The sequence below is a fragment of the Theropithecus gelada genome, chromosome 1 (genome assembly GCF_003255815.1).
Source record: "Theropithecus gelada isolate Dixy chromosome 1, Tgel_1.0, whole genome shotgun sequence".
NCBI classification, from domain to species: domain Eukaryota; kingdom Metazoa; phylum Chordata; class Mammalia; order Primates; family Cercopithecidae; genus Theropithecus; species Theropithecus gelada.
In genome coordinates, this window is record NC_037668.1 from 153,070,191 (window position 1) to 153,090,819 (window position 20,629).

The 20,629-nt window shown below is 43.1% G+C and overlaps 1 protein-coding gene and 1 long non-coding RNA gene across 2 annotated transcripts in view; both read right to left on the reverse strand.

Moving 5' to 3' along the window:
* The window catches only part of ATF3 (activating transcription factor 3), a 53,873-nt gene extending 50,762 nt beyond the window's left edge, over positions 1 to 3,111 (reverse strand). The window contains exon 1 of the mRNA XM_025392225.1: positions 2,960 to 3,111. The gene's annotated coding sequence lies outside the window, so the exon portion shown is untranslated. The remainder of the gene's footprint in view (positions 1 to 2,959) is intronic.
* A 9,584-nt stretch (positions 3,112 to 12,695) lies between these two features.
* LOC112619073 lies at positions 12,696 to 20,425 on the reverse strand. The gene is made up of 3 exons (XR_003118169.1): positions 20,354 to 20,425; positions 14,668 to 14,704; positions 12,696 to 12,921 (listed from the first exon to the last, which is right to left on the reverse strand). It is a non-coding gene; the product is annotated as an uncharacterized LOC112619073 (long non-coding RNA).
* Between the last annotated feature and the right edge of the window lie 204 nt (positions 20,426 to 20,629).

Genomic DNA, 20,629 nt, shown 5'->3' on the forward strand with positions numbered 1-20,629 from the left:
GAGCATGCAAAGGATGTATACTCAAGGGACAAGGCTTAATAAAATTGTGTTGGTCATCAAAGACATTCTTAAGTAAACAGAAATACTTTTGTGTGTAATTCAGCTTGGTAGCCCCAAAATAATAACCAATTTGTTTATGAATAACTTATGTATAAGTGAATGTATAATTAGTTCACAATTTTTTTCTTAACACATTAAAAAAATTATTGACCACTCTCCATGAGAATGACACCTTGCTAGATGCAATAGCAAACCACAAGAGCAGAGCTCTGGCGTTTATAGCTTTTATCTCATTCGTTAATTCTGCAAATACTTACTGAGCACCTTCTATGTGACAGCTCTAAGTTAGAAACTGGGGCTACAGTAGTGGGCAGACCCTGTCCCTACCCTACAAAAGTTCAAGGCTCTTTTTCTGATGTAGGCAGAGAAAGTGTTATTAATATTCTCATTATGAGATGAGGAAATTGAGGCATTCCCATTCCAATATTCAGTTCTGGAACAGGACTGGAGCCCAGCTTTTCGCTCCTGAGGTCTAAATACTTGGCACACTGCACTCCATGTCTCTCAGAACTTTTCCCATAATAATGAGACAAAGGAGCTTTAAGAAGACATTCCGCAGTCCCCCTCTCCATGGGCTTCTGCCCCTGTCTTTAAAACTGGGGGAAATGGGTTTTGTCCTTGTTCCTGTTTTAGAAGCAGCAGCACAGCCTTAGAATATTATTATAATTATTAATACTGGTAACATCATAAAAAATAAATAATTTGCTAAAGTCTTTAAATCCACCTTTCCCAAGAGTTGGGTAAATGGAAAATAAGCTATAAAGACATTTTTTTCCCCATAAAAAGATCAGACATCAAGGCATTCAGATAACAATGCTAGATCTGAATTGGTTCTTAGGGAACTCTAAGTTCACCTGCCTTTCATGACATCTGAATCCTTTGCACAGAAACAGAGACGAGACAGAAGGGTTGTTTTTCCTGAGAGCATTTTCTTATTCCTTCACTCATTGCAGCTGTTAGCAGCAGCTGGTTACTTGAGTGTGCTGAAATGCCCACTGCCGTGTAAACACTCTCTCTAACGCCCTGCATTACTCATAGTTTGAAAATCACTTTGACTCCTGAAACATAATTATGTTAATGTCAGATGAGTCAGCAGGGGGACAACATGCTGCTCCTACGGCAGCTGCACCTCCTGCCAACCTCTGAACGTATCAGAGCCTGGGGCTTCAAAAAAAAAAAAAAAAAAAAGAAAGAAAGAAAGAAAGAAAAAAGAAGGAAAGAAAGAAAAAGAAAACCCCTTTCTGTGGGTGGGAAGAGAAATTATATTTATGGCTCAAAGAACAGCTTCAAAGAAGTGGCCAATTTCACTTTCCCTGCAACATGAAAGGAAGAGTTAAGTAAAATCGCTATCCCTAGGTTAATCTGTTTATGTGAAGAATAAACAGGAATTTGGAAACTTTCTCTAGGGAATCTGTGACTTTCCCTCAGAGACGGTTCAAGACAAGTCACTCTGGTCACTGTTCAGTCGTGATCCATTAGTCGCCGTACGAGGAGTTTTCACTTTCCCAGGAAGTGATGCCAGGCAGTGCAGAAGGTGCATCCTCTTGGGCACCAATAGGAACCAGGAGGTTGCTCAATTTTCAGGGGTCCCCAAACCCTGGATGGCTTCCCAGCACACACTTTGCTCCAGCGGCATGACCCCCACAGACAGTTTGCAGCCACTTTTGTGAGCTGTTTACAGCGTCATTTATAACCTCTCAACTATTTTCCCTCCCTCGGTTGCTGGGGAAGGAACAGGAACTGAGTAGGACAGGGCTAGAGGTTTCTATGGCCTGGCTGACCATGACCTCCACCCCATCTATGCCCCTGGTCACAGTTCAACCTGCCAGTAACCCCAAACATCACCCCTCAGCCTGCCTTACTCCACCTGCCCTGTCCAAACTCAGGGTGTTGCTTTACATCCACATCGTGCCTCCGAAAAGGCTCTCAGCTTCCTTACCTCACTGATGTCTCACAAAAATCCATATTTTATAAATGGGAAAATTGAGTTTCAGAGAAGGGGTGTCTTTGTCCACGGTCGCACAACAAATGGCAGAGCCAGACACTCAAACTTGTGCCCTTTCTGGGCTGCCAACAACAGAACCACAGATCCACATTTAAAGGATGGAAGAGGACCAGTGGGGCTGGAAGAACCCCAAGTGCACACGTTTTTACAGATGAGAGGAATAACCAAAATCTAAAGAGAAACAGTGACTTGCCCAAGGTCACACAGCTTTTACTTGGCGGAACTAGCTGCCAAACAAGATCTCTTGACCCTCATTCCAGGGCTTTTCCTCTCTAACATCTTTACTCCCTCACTCTGGACTTATTCCGTTTAAGCACAGGAAGAACCAGCTCTCCCCATACCCAGCCTATATCCAGTTAACCTATCCATGTTACACTGCTGATACAAAGCATTCTATTCCCAAAACACAAGGGCCCCAGAAGAGGTAGGAAAGTCAAGAAGGAGAACACACTAGAAGGAAGGTGTTAACCAACTCCAATTGCTTCCTATTATGAATAATCAATGCCTTACATTGACTACAGCACTGACTAATGGTATCCCCAAATCACGGTTTCATCCAGGATGAGACCGAGACCACATCACTGCCTCACTGGGATGCCACAGGTCATCCCGCAGGTGTTATGTAACCTGAAGAGGGGTCACTAAAAACCTTAATCCAACCTAGAGCTTCTGCAGCACTCTAACTCCTGGACTTTTTGATCCCCATCCCTCAGATCACTTCACTGAGTGCCATATGCACCGAACTGCTCAGTTTCCCACCCCTCTTCCGGGTGTCACCCACCCAGCAGGGCCACAATGGGTACTCCCCCAGCTGGAGGCTTCCTGACCAAACACCTTTCTCCTGTAACATTTTTCCCACTTAGCCCCAAAACCAGAGAAAAAGTCAAGACTCACATTTTGGGGCGAGGTGCTGAAAATCCTTAGGAAATGGCAGAGCATCCTATATAGAGGAGGATTTCTCTTCTTGTCACATCTTCCCATCTGATCCCATCCAATTTATCCTCAAGGCATGGTTGGTCAACTAAAGCTAACCCCACCTCTGCCCCCCAAAGCAACCAACAGCTGTTACTATATTGAGTGGCAATATGATGTCATATCATAGGTGACTAACCCACCAAGGCTTCCCTGCGAGCCATCATCTAAATATGACAGCCTTCCATCATCCTGACCTTTTCACAGGAGAAAGCTGAGTGAGGGGCTTGACACTGATCCGGGGCTCCAGTGCATGTCTGGCCTTCTGTAGCCAGCACCTCTGGGGACACACATGAGCAAATGAGGACACACAGGCCCCTCATGCACAGATTCTTTTCTAGTAGAAGACACTTTCACCCAAGACAGCTTTCTTGCCCTGGCCTGACTTTGAAAATAGTAGCCATCAGAATAGATAAGAATCACAGTCATAGGGAGGAATGAGGAGGCCTGTATATATTTACCATGCTATATATACAGGTGCTGGAATAGATTCTTTACATACAGTTTTGCATTTAGCTCTCAAAACTCTCTGAGGAAGGCATTACAATCTCTGTAAAGTTAGAGAAACTAAGATTAGAGGGGTAAGTAACTTCCCCCAGGTTACAGGGCTTGGCTCAGATTCCAGCCCAAATCTGTGTAACGCTACAGTGGAATGAACTCTACAGAAAAGTGTTAGCACCTCACTTGGCTTTCTTAAACATCAACTTTATTGTGTAGAACAGTTTTAGATTGACAGCAAAATTAAGTGGAAAGTACTCAATTTCCCACAGACTTCCTCTTCCCACACTTGTATAGCCACTTCCTTTATCAATATCCCCCACCAGCTGGTACGTTTGTCACAATCAATTAACCTAATTAACAAATTATTCATACATGAAATCCATAGTTTACGCTGGGGTTCACTCTTGGTGTTGTACATTCTATGGGTTAGGGCAGATTTTTAAACACAAGTATCTACCATTATTGTATCCTACAGAATAGTTTCACTGCCCCAAAAACCCTCTGTGCTCCACCTGTTCATCATCCCCACTCCTCAACCCCTGGTAACCACTGATCTTTTTAGTTTCCATAGTTTTGCCTTTTCCAGAATGTCATATACAGTCATTCATCACTTAACAACAAGAATATGTTCTCAGAATTTTATCGTTAGGTGATTTCATTGTTGTGCCAACATCATAGAGTGTACTTACACAAACCTAGGTAGTGTAGCCTACCACACACCTAGGCTATATGGTATAACCTATTGCTCCAAGCTACAAACCTGTATGGCATGTTACTATTTTGAATACCGTAGGCAACTGTAACACAATGGTAGGTATTTATGTATCTAAACATATCTAAACATAAAAAAGTTAATAGGTTGGCTGGGTGCAGTGGCTCACACCTGTAATCCCAGCACTTTGGGAGGCTGAGGTGGGCGGATCACAAGGTAAGGAGTTCGAGACTGGCCTGGCCAACATGAAATCCCATCTCTCCTAAAAACACAAAAAATAGCTTCGCATGTTGGCAGGCGTCTGTAATCCCAGCTACTTGGGAGACTGAGACAGGAGAATCACGAATCTGGGAGGTGGAGTTTACAGTGAGCTGAGATTGTGACATTGCACTCCAGCCTGGGCGACAGGGCAAGACTCTGTGTCAAAAAAAAATAACATTAATACGTTTCACTACTATGTTATGACAACTGTATCACTAGATGACAGGATTATTTGAGCTCCATTATATCTTTTTGCTTTTTTTTTTTTTTAAATTTTTATTGTTGTTGTTGTTTTTTTTTGTTTGTTTGTTTGTTTGTTTGTTTGTTTTTTGAGACGGAGTCTTGCTCTGTCGCCCAGGCTGGAGTGCTGTGGCCGGATCTCAGCTCACTGCAAGCTCCGCCTCCCGGGTTCCCGCCATTCTCCTGCCTCAGCCTCCCAAGTAGCTGGGACTACAGGCGCCCGCCACCTCGCCCGGCTAGTTTTTTGTATTTTTTTAGTAGAGACGGGGTTTCACCGTGTTAGCCAGGATGGTCTCGATCTCCTGACCTCGTGATCCGCCCGTCTCGGCCTCCCAAAGTGCTGGGATTACAGGCTTGAGCCACCGCGCCCGGCCAATTGTTGTTGTTTTGATACAGAGTCTCGCTCTGTCGCCTAGGCTGGAGGGCAATGGTGCGATCTCAGCTCACTGCAACCTCCATCTCCCGGGTTCAAGCTATTCTCCTGCCTCAGACTCCAAAGTAGCAGAGATTACAGGCACCTGCCACTGTGATCAGCTAATATTTATATTTTTAGTAGAGACAGGGTTTCACCATGTTGGCCAGGCTGGTCTTGAACTCCTGACCTCAAGTGAGCTGCCTGCTTTGGCCTCCCAAAGTGCTGGGATCACAGGTGTGAGCCACCACTCCTGGCCCATTATATCTTTTGGGACCACTGTTATATCTGCGGTTCATTATTGACTGAAACGTCATGTGGCACATGACTGTATGTCCATGTGTTTTCTATCCAATTACCATGCAGGTTTACCTTTTTTTATTCCATCCATTCATACATCCAATATTTATTGAGCACTGAATAAATGGAATGAATGTTTGTGTCTCCTCCAAAATTGTATGTTGAAGCCCTAACTCGAAGTGTAATGGTATTTGGAGGTGCAGCCTTTGAGAGATCATTAGGTTTAGATTAGGTCATGAGGATGGTGCCCTCATGATGGAATTAGTGCCCTTAGAAGAAGAGGAAAAGATAGGAGAGCTCTCTCTCTTCACAGGCACAACACCAAGGAAAGGCCACGTGAGGACACAGCAAGAAGGCAGCTATCTGTAACCCAGGGAGCCAGTCCTCACCAGACACTAATCTGCTAGCACCTTGATCTTGAATTCCCCAGGCTCCAGAACTGTAAGAAATAAATATCTGTTGTTTACACCACCCAGTCTATGGTATTTTGTTATAGCAGCCCAAATTGACTAAGACAAGCACCTACCACATGTTCATCTTAGATAACAAGTCCTTAGAGGACATTGAATCTGTTTAGGTAAGTCTCTGCGCAGAGTTGCACCCATTACAGCACCTCATTCCATTAATAAATGCTTCCCTCGCCCCTTATCTTCACTATGACACTTAAAAAAATTTCTGGCTGGGCGTGGTTGCTCACACCTGAAATCCCAGCACTTTGGGAGGCCAAGGCGGGCGGATCACCTGAGGTCCAGAGTTCGAGACCAGCCTAACCAACATGGAGAAATCCCGTCTCCACTAAAAATACAACATTAGCCAGGCATGGTGGCACACGCCTGTAATCCCAGTTACTCAGGAGGCTGAGGCATGAGAATAGCTTGAACCCGGGAGGCGGAGGCTGTGGTGAGTCGAGATCGTGCCATTGCACTCCAGCCTGGGTAATAAGAGCAAAACTCCATATCAAAAAAAAAAAAAATCTTTAAAAATTGAGATGAGGTCTCACTATGTTGCCCAAGCTGGTCTCAAACTCCTGAGCTCAAGCAGTCCTCCTGCCTCAGCCTCCCAAAGTGCTGGGATTAAAGGCATGAGCCACTGCTCCCAGCCAAGAGATTCTTTTTGATTGGGGTTGGGGAGAGATGGGTGGGGGGATAAACAGAAAGCTACTGAGTGGTTGAAAGTATGAAGCCTGTGAGGCCATCTGCATGAATAATTATCATCAAACTGTAATATAATATTTGTTATGTGTAACAATACAGATATCAAATTATTGTGATTATTATTATAACAAACCATTATGCAGCACTTCCTGTGTTTTAGAATTTAAGAGTTTTTACATAAATGGTAAATCTACTTGTTGCCCGAAAAGGCTGTACAGGCTGAAATATAAATAGAATGAAAGTTTCAAATAAATTCCTGGAGGGCAGATCCAGAACAAGTTATTAAAGTGGAGTTAGAAATAATCAGGGTGCATTCCTAACCTATGAGAATGATGTCATGAAGGGCAAGTGCCATAATCCAGCCCAACCCATGGTAGTGTCTCCATTGGAGGCAGAGCTCATGGCCATTGCTAAGGAGTTACTATGGAACTGGATTCCACCAGGGACCCCCGAGCTTCCAGCAAGCAGGGAAACCCTTCCACCTCTGTCAGGGTGCAGACCATGTGTGTCTCGCTGCCCCATGGCTCTCCTTCCGCAAAAGTGGAGCTTTGCTTTGTGTCACACAATGAGTCACAGGCACAGTTGGACACTGACCCAGGATTCCTGTTCTTTTGCTTGCCAGGGCTGTTTGCCGGAGATCACAATCCTTCCACATTAGTGGCCAGTTACATTTATGGTTCTTAATGACATTTAATGGGGCTTCTGGGATAAAGAAATGACAGAGAGTAAAGACTGGAAGATAAAAAATTAAAATTGAAATGACAAACAAGATCTTTATTACTGAAGGTTTAAAAATGGCAATCCACTTCACTGTGTCATTCCACTGGGAAATGATTCCTGAGTCTGAGGAGGAACAGCTCACCTGTCTTCAAACAAGGTGGGAGGCAGAAGGAAAGAGGAAGTGGGAATAGCCAATGGTCATCAGAAATCGTGTTCTCCAATTCTTCCCTATGATTTCATGTCTATATTTACTTCATATCATTTGTCTTCCCTTCCATCGTATATATGACATGTTCCCATTTGCCATGCACATTCATACCCTTTGTCCTACCTGCATCTTATAACAGTGGTGTGTGTGTGATCCATGGAAAAGAAGCAGGCTGGAAGTCAAGTAACTAGAAATCTCTACCCCTAACAGGCCGTAAGACCCAGGGAGGCCACCTCACCTAGACCTTAGTTATAAAACAGGGGCTTGCCTGGTTGGCCTGGAGGTAGCATACCACTCTAAGTTTCCATGTGTGTGTGTGTCCACCCCGAATACAGAGGAAGAAGTTCCTGTCCCCACAGAACCCCCATCGCCCCACCCCCAACAATACCTGAGGCTGCCAGCAGTTTTTCTCTCCTGAGGAGCACACACAAGGTGTTTGGTCACAGGCACTAGGAAACCTGTAAGAACTGGAAGAGCAGTGGGCAATGCTTCTATCAGTATGAGGGGCAGGAGCTGGGGACACCAAGGAGAGAGCCTGCTGGTGGCTGGAGACTGGGGGCGGGTGGGGAGAGGAGTCAGCTCTAAACATCTCCCAGGAGTCAGCTGGAGGTGGAAGGTGCTTCTGGTACACCCGGCATGTGTAGCCTGAGGAAGGGGCTGCAATAGTTAGCCAAGGACCAGTAGTGATTGTCAGACGGTAACAGTGACAGTGGCTCACTCACTTTGCTTCATTTCCAGGACACAGTCACCATCACTTTGCTCAAAATTTTGCGAAGTAGTTGTTGTTTCTAATTTGTTTTTGGCACAATCGTGCTGTTCCGATGGGAAACTTTATGTTGTTTTATGCTTGAGAGGGGACGATGATAGAGGAGATAACAAAGTGTTTCTTCTGCACTTGGGCACATCTGGTCGCTGGTAGGCCAGGTGAGGACTCTTTAAGTAGAATGGCCTCTCGAGTTTCCAGAAAGGAAACACAGAGTCAAGGGTGGGCCTGGCAGGGCTGGAATGGAGAGCCAAGTGGGGTGCCTAAGATGCAAAACTGAAGGCGGTGCTCATGGTCAGGCTCTGCAAGCACAGGGTGGGCACTTGATGCGATGCCTCCTCATACACCTTCCTGTGTCTGGGCCCTGAGGTCCGCCACCTCCATCTCTGGAGATCTGGTCTGGCGCGGGTTACCTGCTGAAAGGCACTGAGATTGTGTTACAAGTGGAAAAGCTGGGTCTAGGGGACTCACATGCACAGAATAAGACACACATTTCACAGCCCACCTTCATCACCAAAACCATGAACTTTGGAGCCTGATGACCTGGGACTGACTTCCATCTCGCCATTCATTAGCTGTGTGACCCAGCGAAACATGCTTAATCGCGTGCCTCGATTTCTATCCTCATCAGTAAAATGGGGAGGACAGTACCTACCTCAGAGAAGAGGATTAAATGACAGGAGGACAGAGGCTCATGAAAACACCTGGCACAGAGCAAACCTCAGTAAACTGTGAGTTCCCTGTAAGGCTGTCATGTTGTTTACGATGATGTGTTGGCCAAGGATCCTGGCCTCTGGAAACCTTCATTGGCAATATTAGCATAGTAGGAGGGTTTGGAGATCAGTCCACGAATTTACCACCCAAAGATATTAACTGGTTTCTGGTCACACCACTAATGACAGTTTAGACACAGTTGAAACAGTGATAAATGGGCCTAGTTGGCCCAAGTTGATGGATTCAAAAATAAATATTTAAACTACAGCTTTTCTCTGACAGCAGAGGCATCAGACAGCAGAGACGCCATAAGGGAAGGGTTAGAGAGTCAAGGGCCATAGAAAACTCTTCCTGACACTTGCTTCAGGCTCAGAGGGCAACTGAGATGTCCATCTGGTTAACCAAGGAGGGCTTCCAGGAAGAGGTTCTGGGACTTCAAAGAGCCTCCAACTAGGCTCGGTTGTTCTACCGTGTTCATCATCATCTCAACAGTCAACTCTCTTTAAGTATAAAAGGGTACAAGATGGGTTCTGAGCCTGCAGGTGTGTGAGTGGAGTCATCTCCCCAGAAGTTTCACGATAGCATGCCTGGTCCCTTTAAGGCATCGAAACTCAGAACATTCTATCAGCTGCCTCGGCCTCCCCGTGGCGCGCTTACGTCACCCTTCGGGGAAGCGGCTGACGTCAGCGCGTTCTTGGCGAGTGGGGCGGGGCCGGTGAGTCACCCGGACCGCGCCCCTTGCTCCCCGCCCCCGCCCGGCCGCGCGCACGTGAGCGCGCGCCGGGCGGGTTGCTAATTTTAGCTCCAGCGGCTTCCCTGGGGTCCGGTGAGGTGAAGGCGGATAGAGGGGACGAGGCGGGCAAGGAGCGCGGCTTTCCTCGTCCCTTCCTGCTCCGCCGTGGGTCTTCCTCGAGGACCAGGTCCAGCCCGAGGGGTGGGGGCCCACGGGCGACTCGAGGTGCTGGAACGCGGGCTCTTACCGAGGCGAGAACCGAGGGGTCTCCCCGCGTGGAAACCCCTCCCCTCCCTCGGCCCTGGACACAGTCGGCGCTCAATAAATGAATCAAGTGTCTTCCTGGACAGCGACCCTGGGCTTTCGGAAGAAAGCCAGAGGGGCAGGGTTCTGGAAGGTTCCCTGGCGGCTGGGGTGCGGTGCGGGCTGAAATCCGACCGGGAGCGGGGCGGCCCTCGGGGACCAACTGTGGGGGGCACCGCCGCGGGAGTGGGGCAAGGGCGGGCTTGGACCCTTGGGGCCACCGCGTCAGTTGGTGGGGCCATGGGAGGGACCATGCCCGCCCGCTGTGAAGGGCGGTGGCCCTTCTAGGGTCAGGCCAAGCTCAGAGGCCTGAAGGTCACCGGGTGAGGAGCCAGCGTGGTGCCGCAGAAGCCAAGCGCCCCGTCCCGAGTCCTGCGCGAACCAGGATGACCTTCCAGGAACCAGATGAGAGCTGCATATTCAAGAAGGAGTGCTAGACACCTTGGGAAATCGACACTCTACTGTCCTCGAGTGGGGGTGGGGGTCCTGGAAAGAAGCTCTGTCAGCGTAAAGTGAACTGCAGTTTTGACTTTGCAGAGGGATCTACCGTGTCACAGTGACCCGCATTCCTGTCATTGGTGTGGTGTGTTTCACAGTCACTGCCTCCCTAGGTAGACTGTAAAACGGCGTTCTTCGTAGAGCCTTTGACCTCCTCATAAGATTATGTTGGAAATTACATGATAGTAAACATAATGATAAACGGGGAATGTTAAATGTTAGTATGGGAACATTTTCTAATGGTTGCATCCTTAAAATTTTCTATTTCAAGTTTTTGAAGGCTATAACCTTTAAAAAAGCTGACCGTAGGAAAATGGTGGAAAGAGTTGTGGAATAAAGGTGGCTTTATTTATGACATGAATAAATGACAGAAATTGGTATGTGTCATTTTCCTTTGTTTTCCAAAAATATCACATTGGCCTTTGTAAATTGGAAGTTTTTCAGGTGTCAGTGTGGAACCTGCAAGATTTTTAGGGCTTTATATCCATCTTAAAACTGGTTTTAAAGGATTGGCAGTTACAATCTAATACTGGTATTTGTAACAAATACGTCCAGAGGTAGGCATACTGGTTTTTTTATATTGTTATATAGCAACAAAGGTCTCTTTGTCCTAATTTTTAGGACAAAGTTGCAACCACATTTTCCTCAATGTAATGCTTATAGGAGGAGGGTCTTAAATTGATTTGAAAGCTGGTTGTATTAGGGTTTTCCAGAGAAACAGTACCAATAGGATATACAGGCATGCCTTATTTTATTGTGTCTCACTTTATTGCACTTTGCAGATAATGTGTTATTTACAAATGGGTACCGTTGGTACCGTTTTTTCCAGCAGCATGTGCTTACTTTATGTCTCTGTCGGCATGTTTTTAGCAAGAAAATATATTTAAATGAAGGTATGTACTTTTTAAAGACATAATGCTATTGCACACTTAAGACTACAGTGTAGTATAAACAACATATATGTACTGAGAAACCAAAATATTTGTGTGGATCCCTTTATTGTGATATTTAGTTTACTGCAGTAGTCTTGAACCAAACCTGCAATATCTCTGAGGCATGCCTGTGTGTATTTATATGATTTATTATAAGGAATTGACTTAAGCAATGATGGAGGCTGGCAAGTCCCAAGATCTGCAAGGTCAGTAAGCAAGCTTGAGACCTAGGAGAGCTGACAGTGTAGTTCTAGTCCAAGTCCAAAGGCAGGAAAAAGCCCGTGTCACAGTTAAAAAGTAGGAAAAATTCTCTCACTCTGGGGAGGGCCAACCTTTTCATTCTATTCAGGCCTTTAAATGGTTGGATAAAGCCCACCTACGTTATAGAAGGCACTCTGCTTTATTCTATCAATTGAAATGTTAATCTCATCCCAAAACACCCTTACGAAGATACCCCAGAATAATGTTTGACCAAAATATCTGGGCACCCCATAATCCAGTCAAGTTTGACACAGAATTAACCGTCACACTGACCTGTCTGATTTCCAAAGATCTTGGCTGTAAAATTGTGACTTTGGTCTCTAAGGCAATTATGAGGGTGAGTTTTTCGTAAATGGTTTCTTGGATGTATTTGCTTCTATTGAAACCTTAAGAGGACCCATCATTTAATTACCTCTTCCTATGTTCTTGATAGTCTTTATTTTTAAAATCTAGTTCAGTTGAATGTAATAATCTCTTTCACCTTTTTTAGAAGCTGAGCTACAATTATGTTTTAGGAAGCTGGTTGATCCATCAAGTAATCTATCAAGTAATGTTGATCTATCAAGCAAGTTAATCTATCAAGTAATGAAGCTAGCTGGTATTAAATAATTCTTTGTTTTTAACTATTAAATATAGGGCTTTCGGTATATAATATAAGCAGCATTATGGTAATATTCTGGAAGTTTAAATCATTGCAATGATTAACAGCATTACAGTGTTATTTTGTGTTTGAGATATTTTTAAAGATAGCATTGCTTCAGCAACATTGTAGTCATAATAAATATTTTGCAGTCTAAATCCTTATTTTTAAAAATCTCATAATTTTTTATATCCTATTTAAAAGTATTTATATTGATATATTGGATTGGATTATTAGCTTTATAAATAAATACAATCATTGGACCTCTGTCAGTCCTGAAAACAAAACTTGTTTTGCACCTAAATTGTATATTTTATTTTATTTTATTTTTAGCTGAGTAGTTAAGATTTCAGGCCTTTTTAAAAAGTCATGTTTAGTCAGGTATAATTTACATGCAGTAAAATTCACCCTTTTAGGTTTAAAGTTCTGGAATTTTGACAAACATAGTCATGTAATCATTACCACAATCAAAACAAAACATTTCCATCACCCCAGGAAGTTCACTTGTGCTTCCTTGCAGTCAATCCCATTCCTGAAAATAAAATTTTAAATAAAATTAATAAATAAAACTTTCTAAAAAACATATCTGGTTCATGCCACTCTCTGTCACCATCATAAATTGACTTATTTGTTCTCAATATGGAATTCACAAGTCATAGCATCACATCAGTTGAATAATTCTTTATATTCTTGCTGATCTAGTCAAAGTGAGATCATTCAATGCTCAATGGATGGCTGCATAGAAACGTTTAAGACTTGAGAGGATACAGCACACCGGGGGGACTATCATGATGACTATTAGATAGGATTTGGTATTTAGGATAATACCAAAAAACTGCAGCGTGTTCCTTAACAGGAGCTCCAAGGGACCAAATTGATTCAAATCAAACAAGTCAAAGCTTAGGTAAGTAATATCGACAGTTCAACAGTATTTGAATCCAGTTGGCCATAATCCTTATTCAAAGTGTGATGGTGGCCGGGCGCGGTGGCTCACGCCTGTAATCCCAGCACTTTGGGAGGCCGAGGTGGGCGCATCACGAGGTCAGAAGATCCAGACCATCCTGGCGAACACGGTGAAACCCCATCTCTACTAAAAATACAAAAAATTAGCCCGGCGTGGTGGTGGGCACCTGTAGTCCCAGTTACTCCGGAGGCTGAGGCAGGAGAATGGCGTGAACTGGGGAGGCGGAGCTTGCAGTGAGCCGAGATCGCGCCACTGCACTCCAGCCTGGGGGACAGAGCGAGACTCCGTCTCAAAAAAATAAAAAAATTAAAAAAAAAAACAAAGTGTGATGGAAATTAAGGACCACAGCTTGCTATAGAATGATCTGATTTAAATAAGTATCCAGTTTTGTCATTAATTTAATAACACAAGCCATAGTAACCTGGAGACCCACTAGAAGAACATAAAGATTAGAAACCTGCAACCTCTGCCTCCCGGGTTTAAGCCAAGCTTGCCATCCACCACTCAGGATTCCTGCAAACCAACTGTTAGCTGCTGCCCTGGACACAGCATTTGTTCCTTTCCCTTAAGAAATTTCCTTCATGTATTTGATGGTAGTGTCTGAAGAAACAGCAGTTTCAGTCAGCTTTGTTTTTAGTTAAGCTTCCTCTACTAACAAAATTAGGGGAGAGATAGGCACAATATTCAGTTTTGTCAATGCTATATACAAGCCTCCAAGTTGAGCAAAAAGGAGCTCTAAAGCCACATGATGTTCCAGTAAATATTTTTTCTTAAAACATATATGCTGGCTGGGTGCAGTGGCTCACACCTGTAATCCCAGCACTTTGGGAGGCTAAAGTGGATGGATCACAAGGTCAGGACTTCAAGACCAGCCTGGCCAAGATGGTGAAACCCCATCTCTACTAGAAATACAAAAATTAGCCAGGCTTGATGGCACGCACCTGTAATCCCAGCTACTGGGGAGGCTGAGGCAGAGGTTGCAGTGAGCCAAGATGGCACCACTGTACTGCAGCCTGGGTGACTCTATCTCAGAAAAAGAAAAAAAACAAAAAACAAAAAACATATATGCGTGCTATCATCCACCTTTCAAAGGATGACTTCTGCCCATTTGAACCTCTGGGAGTTCTGGTTAACCATAAAGTCCAGGATTTTTCCCCAATTTATGGATTCGATTCAAATTCCATATGACTGATGCGCTACTACTGCCAAGAGTGAGCCCTCGGGAACCCCACTGGAATCATTCCTCAGTGGAAACTAGCTTATCTTCATAAGCCTAACAGTTGCTCTGGTTTTTTGCTAGAGCATAAGCCTTACCTAAAGCCATCCATAGATTACGGTTCCATGGATTTTCCTGTAAGGAAAAGGAAGTAGTTAGGACATAAGGAAACAGGGGAGAAAGGAAAAAGATAGACCACAGTAAACAATTGTCAGCTGAGAATAACAAGACTTCAAATGTTCATGGTTAAAGATCTGATGAGAGTTCATTATGATGATAACACAATTGAGAAGAAAATTTGGTTATTTCTGTTGCATGCAACGTTTTAAGATAGTAACCAGAATTATGACTGATAATGTTATTCCAGACTATCAAATTTCTATGAATTTCATACAATTTCTGAAACATATTAATAACACATTCACACAAATATAATCCAAAGGTTAGCATTACTTATTATTTGATAATGCTTCCCATATAATTTAATATACCAAGTAAGCCCAATTAGCTCAATATTTCTCTTTTCATAAGGAGAAAATCAACTTACAAAGGGCAGAATAATGGGAGAAAAAGCATACAAACTTATTAGCATGCATGGGGGGCTATCACAGAGTGATTATGCCACCACGCAATGGGGCACAGATGCTTGTATATACACTTCTTCTTAGGAGAAAGGGAGGTAGGGGAAGTGTGGATGATTTTAGGGTAGCAGTAAATGAATTTTGGGGAATTCAATAGGCATGAAGAATATACAATGGCCTGAGACAAAGTCTGTTGGGCCCGCAGAGCAGACAATGGTTTGTGACAAAAGTCTGTCCAGATTTGTTGACAAACTTCAGTTTTTCTTCCTGTGATATGAGTTCGGTTACTGAAAACTCAGGGAAGGGACCACAGGTAATTGTTTTCTTCTTTGGTGGGTCCAGACTTTAGGCCAATCAGGGAACTTCAGAGAACAGATTCGCCCTGTGCTCTGGGAGAGCGAGTGCAGAGAGGGTTGGGGGCATGTCAGAGAGACCCTGAGAGGCTTCATCTGAAGTTCAGCATGTTAAAGTGCCATACTTTAGGATGTTGGTTTCTGAACCCCAGCACCATTGAAGGAGTTCAGGAAATGCCATCCCAAAATATGTATATTGGTATATATATATATTTTTTTGGTATATTGATTACTTTGAGCTAAAGGCACTTGAAAAACTGCAAAACAGAGAGGTTCTCTGAGTTTCCCTCCATCTGCCTAAAGACACATGCTACAAGATGAAGTCAGTTGTCACCAAATCTCTGAAGATTAACTCTTATCACAGAAGAGGAGGCCAGAAGTCCACCACACCCAGACCCTATCACAAACCATCGTCTATTCATCTAAGGACTCATTCATCTTTCCCCAAAACCATTGACTCTGAAGATCTTTCTTTTCTTTACCCGCTGGTCATTTTACCCATTCCAGTAGCAGAGATGAGTCAAGGGACCCTTGCCCTTTTCTTTTTCTTTTTCTTTTCTTTTCTTTTCTTTCTTTCTTTCTTTCTCTCTCTCTCTTTCTTTTTCTTTCTTTCTCTCTCTCTCTCTCTCTTTCTCTTTCTTTCGTTTGTTCCAAACAGTTTTGCTCTTGTCACCCAGGCTGGAGTGCAATGGCGTAATTTCGGCTCACTGCAACCTCCACCACCCAGGTTCAAGGGATTCTCCTGCCTCAGCCTCCCACATAGCTGGGATTACAGNACAACTTAAAATTGTTTGACTTTATGATGGTGGAAAAGCAATACACATTCATTAGAAACAATATTTCTAGTACCTGTACAACCATTCTGTTTTTCACTTTCAGTATAGTATTCAATAAATTATATGAACTATTTGACACTTTATTATAAAATAGGCTTTGTGTTAGATGGTTTTGCCGAATTGTAGGTCAATGTACGTGTTATGAGCACTTTTATTTTTTATTTATTTATTTATTTTTTTGGAGACGGAATCTCGCTCTGTCGCCCGGGCTGGAGTGCAGTGGCCGGATCTCAGCTCACTGCAAGCTCCACCTCCTGGGTTCACGCCATTCTCCTGCTTCAGCCTCTCCAGTAGCTGGGACTACAGGCGCCCACCACCTCGCCCGGCTAGTTTTTTGTATTTTTTAGTAGAGACGGGGTTTCACCTTGTTGGCCAGGCTGGTCTTGAACTCCTGAACTCAAGCAATCCACCCATCTCCACCTCTCAAAGTACTGAGATTATAGGCATGAGCCACCAGGGCCTGGCCCTTCTTGATTGGCCCTTTTCTTGATTGGCCTGCCTGATTATTGCCCTACGCGATTTTTAGCTAGGCTGCTCATTGCAATCTCCGTCTTTGCCTTTTATAATAAAATTTCTCCACACTGTGGCAAACAGAGCAGACTGAGTTTGGGGCTCCCTCTCTGCCAACCTTGGTTTGGCAGTGACTGTCTTCCTCTACCTAAGGTCACCCTACCCACACAACTATAGCTTGCTCTGGCTTCTGAGAAGAGCTCTTTCTCCTGGCCTTTTCAGACCTGGGGGTGGAAAGACTTCTTGCTCTAAGGACTCCCTGGCTGTTCCACCATGTATAGTCGGTTTTCCTTAGCCCTAGCCTCACCTTTGTAAACCGTCACTTAATTGAATCATTTAAATCACACTTGAGGAGTTTGCTCTTGTAAGCAGGGCCTAAAGCACTCCTTTCCCATCCATGTCTATCATTCCACAGGAAAAGTTTCATTAGGGACCATGGAGCAATAAAAAGCACTTTTATGTTTGGTTTGGTTTGGTTTGATTTTAAAACTATTAGGTTGGTGCAAAAGTAATTGCGAAAGTAATTTTGCCATTGAGAGTAATGGCAAAAACCGCAATTACTTTTGCACCTACCCAATAATAAATGTCTAAATTCACTAGTTGGAAAGCTAAAAGTAGTGCTCGCTTTGGCAGCACGTATAGTAAAATTGGAACAATACAGAGAAGGATGAGCAGATTCGAGAAAACTAAAAGTAAAAAGTATAAAATGTAGCAACTGTGAAAATAGAGAATACTTCAAGTCTTTACTGTGGTCATATAAGTGGGGAAGAGAGAAGGGAGGCAAAGCAAATATGAAGGGGAAAGTGACACTTCCATAAAGGTAAAGAGAGAGGAAAGGGGATAACAATAACCCCAAGACAGAAGCACCCAGGCTTTGGAGTGTTAATTAAATGATTTAACTGTACCTTGCGCTCATCACTCTGAAATGCTAGTTCTTTATCTGCTTTTTACCCTCAAAATCTTCAGGAATTACCTTTAAATAGAATACCACAGCTGCCCCTGGTAGAGGAGAGAAGAACTGCCTTTTAGAATGCAGATGCAGGTGACTGAAACTGGCCTGTGGGCTCAAGGGGAATAATCACTCTCTGATTTTTCTTTTGGGTAAATACAGGTTTTCATATATTGGATTTTCTCAGAGTGAGAAAAGAAAGAGTGACAATGAAGAAAAATGAAACAAGATGGAGAAATTGAGCAAGAGAATTGTTTATTGAACCAATGATGAATGAATGAGTAAATTGTGAGGGCAAAACACCAAAAAATAGTAACATCATCCTACAACCTACAATATATGCCATTTTGTCATATGTCACTCATAATAAAAAGAGAAAAGGGACAGGTGTAGTGGCTCACACCTGTAATCCCAGCATTTTGGGAGGCTGAGCTGAGAGACTCTCTTAAGGCTAGGAGTTCAAGGCCAGACTGGGCAAAATAGCAAGACCCTGTTTCTACAAAAAAAAAAGAAAAAAAAAAAAAGAGGCTGGGCGAGATGGCTCATGCCTGTAATCCCAGCACTTTGGGAGGCCGAGACGGGTGGATCACGAGGTCAGGAGATGGAGACCACGGTGAAACCCTGTCTCTACTAAAAAAAATACAAAAATTTAGCCAGGCGAGGTGGCGGGCGCCTGTAGTCCCAGCTACTCGGGAGGCTGAGGCAGGAGAATGGCGTGAACCCAGGAGGCAGAGCTTGCAGTGAGCCGAGATTGCGCCACTGCACTCCAGCCTGGGGAACAGAGCGAGACTCTGTCTCAAAAAAAAAAAAAAAGAATATAATTTTCATTTGTTTGAACCTTATATTTTCAGCATCCAGAATCTCTCAAATTCTGTGCTATGTAAAAAATACTACCTAATAGGGCAATTAGTTAACTTGTATGTAAATCTATAGCCATAGGATATTAATAGCAAAAAAACGGACTCATTGCCTTCCACAATTCCATCAATATTTAAAAGTATATACTAATGCTTCAATTTAACTGGCTAAAGACTCTTGTATATATTTATGTCATCTAATTATGGGTAGAACCAATATTACTCCTTGTTTGACTGACTTAGTTTCTCAGTGTTAAATTCATTTTGTGGATGGAATAGAAACAAAATATTCTAAAACATTTTAGAAACTGGAAATTTGAAGAATTGCTAAGTACAATGTTTAAAAAGGTTTTGCTTTCTAAAAATCAACTGTCCAGTTAGCTGTACTTTTAGCATATGACACCAAATCTGCTTGTTGCCTGACTTACTTATATCTTCCTCTAGACTGTGAGCATCCTGAATGGGAAATTATGTCTTTTCATATTTGAATACTTAGTGCTTAAGAAGCAGAAAGCACTCAGTAAATTCTTGTTGAGTGAATTTGACTAGCAAATCACTACAAAAGGTGAATTATAATCAGCAGTATTTTGAAATGAATCAAATAAGACTCTCTACTCTTATCCTTTCTCCTACACTCTCTATTTTATACCCAATAGGCATGGTCTGTTTCTGTCTATATGGTGTGCGTGTGTGTGTGTGTGTGTGTGTGTGTGATGTGAATGTTTCAATGCCACCCTTACAGTCTTGGATCAGAAAGATTTAAGGGACAGCCATGATTTTCGCACTTCTAAAATAAGTGTTTTCACATAATTTAGATGTCCGTTAAACACTTTTCTCACGTAAAGATACGTGATTCTGATTCCTTTGTGTTAGATGTGTAATTTCATACAATTAGAAGAGAGAAAAGATGAACATAAAGTCATTGTTTTAAAGAGAGTGTTGCCATGGGATGGAGTAAACATCAGATGACTGGAAACAAATGCTGTATGCGGGGAAGTTCAGTAGTACAACCCAGGCACTGACTGGGGAGATCTGGATTCTAGTCCCATGCTCTTCTGACTTGCTGTGAGAGCTAGACTAGCCTCTGGGTGCGTGTTTGTTTCTTCATCTGTAAAATGAAGATGCTTCATGACCTTTAAGATTCCTTCCACTTCTATAGTTCTATGCTTTGAATGACTTTTAAATAACAGACCACTTGAATTGCCAAAATTTGGGCCTTAAGTCTTTTTTTTTTTTTCTCTGCTCTATTGTGCCTTCAGTAAATCATTATGATGCAAACGTGAGTTTTTCAGAATTTCCATTTTTCAGATGGGAGTCTGAGCCGCCTGACTTTGAGTCATGTGATAGATTGCCTAACCTCATCTAAGGCGGTTAGCTCCCTTGGAGGAGGAAAACAAGCTAGACTCCTCAGGACAAAAGAGCTTATTCTACATCACTGCAATGCTGCTCAATCTGTTATTCACTAATTTTTTTAGATCAAATTGAGTCATTTCACTTTTCAGATTTTCCTCCTGCCTGTCTTATATTCAAACAAACCAATGTTTTTTTTTGGAACAAATGCAATGTAAAAATCACTGTTCACGCTTTCTGGTATTCCAAACTCCTTCCATAATTCCTTTTATTCTCCTCAAGTAGCTCCCAACTTTTGTTCCCTTTCCAATATTAGAGCATTCTCCTGGATTCTTGATGTTTACCCACCTCTTTTCTATCCTGAACACTGGATCTCCACTCCTTCCATCAGCATTTTAAAGGCTTTGAGGTACAGACACCCCTAGGTAAAACACAAGGACACCAAACATTGCAAAATGACAAAGATACTTTTAAAACTTTCTTCTCTAAATGAAAATTTAAAACTTGTCTCCTTTGAGCAGCATATACTACCTGATTTATAACCATCATCTAACACCATTACATACCATACTTTAATTTTTAAGATAAACAATAAATACAAGTCAGAATTACATTAGAAACAAA